The 6,000-nt window shown below is 50.5% G+C and overlaps 1 protein-coding gene across 1 annotated transcript in view; it reads right to left on the reverse strand.

Annotated features, from left to right (window-relative positions):
- Window positions 1–1,917, reverse strand: part of LARP4B (La ribonucleoprotein 4B) — a 131,359-nt gene extending 129,442 nt beyond the window's left edge. The window contains exon 1 of the mRNA XM_062211079.1: window positions 1,819–1,917. The gene's annotated coding sequence lies outside the window, so the exon portion shown is untranslated. The remainder of the gene's footprint in view (window positions 1–1,818) is intronic.
- Window positions 1,918–6,000: the final 4,083 nt, after the last annotated feature.

The following is a 6,000-nucleotide window of genomic DNA, read 5'->3' on the forward strand; positions in this document are numbered from 1 at the left end:
GATGAGAAAACCCAAGTTAAATTCTAATGTATAAAGTCATGCCTGCCTTTCATGTAAATAAGTCAACTCAACTCACATTAATGTCTCAAAATACAGGGTGAAATTTATTTCTAGCCAATGCAAGTTTCAAAGGAAGTATACAAATCAAATTCATGGCTGAATAATAAACTTGTTCATCTGATGATGCCTTTCTGAAAACACTTGAATAACTCAAATAAACCTCAGTGAAGCTTGATTACAAAACTGCTTCTCTGTATCTTAAATATAGAGAAACACTGGAAAGCCACAACCATCTCAACTTCTGTAAATTCCCCTGACTGCAAATTAGGGGGAGCCAGGCAGGTTGGGGAAGTATGGAAATTGCACATGTATATGTTATCTGACCACCAAAGAATAAGTGAGCATCACTCTTCTCTCCTTGCTTGTGGTCTTTGCAAATTATCAACGAAGCACTAACTTCAAATAAATTTTAAATATTCCTCACAAATAAAAATGAGAGCAGCTAAATACCCTAAAACAAACTTTCAAAAAGGAAGACAATGTACGTTTACTTACAATGCTCACCTTTAAGTCGCTATTTTGTTACTTCTATTAAAAAGCATTACATTCAATGTCAATACTTACAAACTAATTGCACTACACAGTCAAGGAAAATCATCCCCTTTTTAAAAAAACTTCAATGTCCACTTTATGATTAAGTTAGGACGCTGCCAGTGAGAAGCCTTAAACAGAAGCAAGGTAAGAGACAGGTTTTCTCTGTTTCTTCTTTTTTCAAGAGTGAACACAGATTTATTGAACACATTGCAAAAGAGCAGCAAACAGGACAGCTAGAAGCTGCTGCCAGAGAGTTTTCCACAGGTTATTTTCTCAAGTTACATCTCGGCCAAAATTTAAGAATGTCTGACATTAGAATGATGGAGAACGATTACATTCATGAGAAGTTGCAATGCACGGGAAAAAAAGGGATAACTCTTTTAAAAGTTCCGATCGGACACCACTGACAAGCAGGTGTTCAAACGCTTCTGAGCTGCTCCTTTGCGGACTGTGAATCCCAGCCCCATGACGAGCATGGGGAATCTTCACAGCGACTTATTTTTTGACTCCTCCAAATCTTGCCTCTGCTCAATTCTATCGAGAGGAAAAGGGAGCATTCCAACCACACACACACTTGAGCAACAGGATCCCAACTTCCTGGTTCTAAAGGAATGCGATGCCCTAGTGACCCATCCCTGCCCGGACAGCAGCGCAGCCGCTCGGCCCGGGCTCCGGCGGGAGCAAAGGGGGCGAGGCCCGCCGCCGCACTGCGGGTCCCCGCGGCTGGCCCGACCTGGAGGCGCTCGCGGCCCGCGACCCTAGCCCCTTCTCCTCGGGCTGCACTAGCGAACCGGCCAGGCCAAACGGGCTCGCCCCCGGAAGCGACCCCGGCCCTAGCCGGGCTGTTGGCCTGGCCGGGCCTGGCCCCGGCTCCATTGAGTCCTTGCCAACTCTTCCCTGGCCTCGGCCCTGCTGGTGCTGCCCGACCCCAGCCCTGGTCTCCTTGGTCCTTCCTGGTCCCGGCCCTGCCCTGGTCCTCCCAGGCCCTGGCCCACCCCTGACCTGGCCCTGCTCGGTCCTCCCGGACACCAGCCGCCGTCCTCCCTGACCCCGGCCCTGACCCTACACCGGTCCTCCCCTGCTCGGCCGGGCCCTGCCCTGCCAGCCGCGGGCCGCGTCCCTCCGGGAAGATGGCGGCCCAGTGACAGGCGGGCGCGGGCGCGGGTCCGAGCGCAAGCTGGGGAGCTGGGCCGCTTCTCCAGTGGCCGTGGGAGGCCCGCTCACCTGTCAGCGCCGCCCGCCCCGCCCGACCGGCCGCCCGCGGGCTCCTCGCCGCAGCCCCGGTGCCCGGCGACCGCGCAACACGCGGGGACAGCCGAGGAGGGAGACGGCAGGAAGAGGCGGCGCGGCCGGGCCGGGCCGGACGCAGGGACGAAGGGCGGGCGCGGGCTGGCTGCGGCGGCGGCAGCGGATTCTTCCCCTTTCGGGCCCGAAAATGTCTCAACCTCGAGAATCCGGATCCCCAACGCTCCTTCCCGTTCGCATGAGAACACACAGCTCCCACTTCCGGGGCCCTGAGGAAGTCCCACCCCCGCGCGCCCCCGCGCCCTGCCCTCGCGCACTCACCCGCCGGGCCCGCCGACTGGCGCTCGGGGCCCGGGAGAGCCTCACGTCTTGACGGAGCGGCATCCTGATTGGGTGGATTAGTAACCCGGCCCGCCCCTCCGCTTCCCCCGGCCTCTCCGCTCTCACTCTTCTGGCGGCACCTGTGATTGGCGCGTGCGCGCACGCCGCCACACCACGCCCCACGCACACCGAAGGCTCTGGCCCACGCACGCCCGCACGCCTGCACGCCCGGCACTGTTGTCCCTGGGCTTGGTCCCTCGGCCTGATCGTCTGGCGTTGGAGGCTCTCCCGGACCTTGGTTTCCAAGGGACCGGATCTGGGCCTCCCGCAACCCTACCCGTTTATTACGGACAGCTGGGCCCGCTCTGGACGGCAGCGACCTCGGTCTGGCAACCCTACCGGGTCTGCGCCCCCCAACACTCAATCCTGCCCAGGACCGCAGCCTCTGCGCCTCCCGCTGGGACGGCGGCTGCTGCCCTGCAGATGTCCCCCCCGCACCGCTACCCCTGCTCCTCCCAGACGTCCAGGGACAGCTGTCGCTCCCCTGCCCGGGCCGCCGAGACCACGATTGCTACCCCCTGTGCGCCTCTCCCTTCGTCCTGGGTGCCGGCCCCCCGCTTCTGCCCCATCCCGGGACACCTAAGACCCTAAGACCCCTTTGGAGGCCCTGGGTCCCTGAGGCGCTGGCGGGCACGAATGCAGAACCCGGAAGATGGCCCTCAGTGGGGTTTGTGGTTCCAAGTTCCCAGCAAGTGATGGTGCTCTCAGGGGCTTCTCAGCGGGGTCCGTTACATTTCGCTGCAGTTACTTAGTAAGAACCGGAGGACCCCGGACTCCCTTGCGAAATGCGTTACAACACAAGAAAGGTTACCCCCCCACACACACCCCGTCAATTTCATGGGGGAAAAAAAACTATGTTGCCTTTTTAAAAGCTTGCTCTTTGGTTTCCTGTATTCCTGAGTGTATATATACATACAAAGGAATTCCAGCTTTTTTGTTACCCGGATTATCCGTGGTTACTATGTATCTACCTGTGTTGCTCATTTGTGCCTACCCCACGGTATTCCAATGCTGACAATTCTCCATTTTGGAGGAAAGCAACTTGGACTCCCTTGTATTGAGAAGATGGTGTATTGCCACCGGTGTTGGGTGCCATCTTAGTGATACCTTCACACACTTTAAGAAAATCTGCAAGTTAAATATATACAGCAGTGTTTTTGAACTTAATAACCACTTAAGACAGGTTTCCTCTACTACTGAAATCATACACACTTTTTTTTTCAATCAAAACTTGCTTTCCAAGACAACTTGTTTAATATGTTGGTTGTAGCACTTTGTGTTTACCTTCATATGTAACCTTCAAAGGAAGAATCACACTCTTCCTCATCCATGAAATCTTTCCTAGGCCTGATGGTGTGGTTGTCACTTTCAAAGAGTAGGAATTCTGTCCCCAAACTGATAAATTAAACTTCATCTTTTTTGTTTGTTTGGGACTATGCTCTAGCAGACATTCTGATATACAGATTAAGTTCCCAAAATAGAAAAGAAAGTAATGACCTAAATTACCTGAGAATATCGAAATGTCTCTTACTTCCTATTCATACTGTGATCCACAATAACCCTGGGTTTTTTTTTTTGCTTGTTCCTCTGATTTTTTTTTTTTTAAAGAAATACCCATTTGAAAAATACCCATTTTCATCTTGGGGTTCTGATACTGTGATATAAAATACACAATTTTCTGACTTGATACAAAAACCACAAAGGTCAATTTTAACAAAAATTTTAGTATGAATTTCTCAATCATAGATAAGATACCACCTCACTTCTAGTTCTCATGTCAAGCAGGTACAAATTCTGTCAGCCCTACCTAAACTTCTTCCTTCTCACCCCCTGTTGGGGTTGTTGCTTGCTGTTACTTACCTTTTTAATAGAATTCAGACTGTGCCATCCTACAGTATATCAGTCACCATGCCAACAGGCAAGATCACCTTAAAAATGCTCATCACCATCTTCCTTTCTCACTTCCTGTTGTCTGCCTAGAGAGTAAGGTCCACATTCTGTTGCATAGAAAGAACAGCGTTCACACTCTAGTCCTAGCCTGTCTTCAGCCTTCCTCTCTTACCCCTTAGACAGACTCACCTTTCAATCACAATCATTTATCCAACATTTTTTTTTAAGTCACAGCATGAGTTGCTGCATCTACATTTGATTCAGACGCAGGCTTTACACCCTAGACTGTGCGGTCTACCGACAGGCAGAGCATCCGCTTCTAGTCTGTGCCAGGTGTGACAAGGAACAAAATGGAGGACCACCAGCTTCCCAGAGGCTTCCCTGCTGAGAAGCTAGCATGGGACTTTGTTGGAGTCCTGGACACTTTCAGGTCCCAAAGGGTGCCTTCGGCTTCTGGTAAAATCTGTCTTCTTTTGTGAGCTACACTTAAACGATTTCAACCTTTTCCTTGTAGGGTGGAGGTGGGAAACCTTTTTTTCTGCCAAGAGCCATTTGGATATTTATAACATCATCTGCAGGCCATACATAATTATCAGCTTAAAAATTAGCCTGCTATAAGAAGTATTGAATTTCCAGTCCTGCCTGCAGATGCCTTGGTAGGGTGGGAAGTTCCCTCCCTTCCACCACAGATAGTTGGGTTTCTCTCTTGGGCTCTCTTAGCACTGCATTCATAGCTCTATGAAAGCTGCATCACACTGCATTAAAATTTTCAACTGACACATGTCACTCCAACCAAATAGCTCCTGAAGAGCAGAGATAGCTTAGCAAACCTCAGATACCACATGGGTTTGTTACATAGCACCAACTTAATGAAAGCAGAGTTAAGCAATGAGTAAAGCAAGACATCATTCCCACAGAAAAGGCCTAAGTTTCAAAATGGTATCTAAAAATATCCTTTTATTCTAAAATTTTCTGTGAAAAATAAGCTTTTTCTCCATTGTGTTATCACTGTAGACTCCCTATATATTAACAAGTTTATTTATTTTTATTTTTATTTTTTTTTGACAGGCAGATTGGACAGTGAGAGAGAGACAGAGAGAAAGGTCTTCCTTTTCCATTGGTTCACCCTCCAATGGCCGCGGCGGCCAGCACGCTGCAGCTGGCGCACCGCGCTGATCCAAAGCCAGGAGCCAGGTGCTTCTCCTGGTCTCCCATGCGGGCGCAGGGCCCAAGGACTTGGGCCATCCTCCACTGCACTTCCCAGACCACAGCAGAGAGCTGGACTGGAAGAGAAGCGACCCTGACTGGGACTAGAACCCAGTGTGCCGACGCCGCAGGCAGAGGATTAGCCACCTGAGCCGCGGCGCCAGCCAAGTTCAATTTTTTTTTTTTTAAGATTTATTTTATTTATTTGAAAGACAGAGTTACAGAGAGAGGTAGAGACACAGAGAGAGTTCTTCCTCCACTGGTTCACTCCCCAGATGGCTGCAACAGCCAGAACTGAGCCGATCCGAAACCAGGAGCCAGGAGCTTCTTCTGGGTTTCCCATGTGGGGGCAGGAGCCCAAGGACTTGGGCCATCTTCTACTGCTTTCCCAGAGCATAGCAGAGAGTTGGATCAGAAGTGGAACAGCTAGGACTAGAACCGGTGCCCATATAGGATGCCAGTACTTCAGGCCAGGGCTTTAACCCGCTGCGCCATAGCACCAGCCCCCTAACAAGTTCATTTGTGATTTAGCCACACTACTACAAAATATATTTGTGATTATTAATAATTATTTGCAGCTTGTTTAAACAAATGTTCACTAAGTACCTGCTAGGACTCAGGGACTTTGCTAGGTGTTTGAGGAGAAAAGTATGGCGGAGGGCTCAGGTCAACGGGAAGGAGTGA

The sequence above is a fragment of the Lepus europaeus genome, chromosome 14 (genome assembly GCF_033115175.1).
Source record: "Lepus europaeus isolate LE1 chromosome 14, mLepTim1.pri, whole genome shotgun sequence".
NCBI classification, from domain to species: domain Eukaryota; kingdom Metazoa; phylum Chordata; class Mammalia; order Lagomorpha; family Leporidae; genus Lepus; species Lepus europaeus.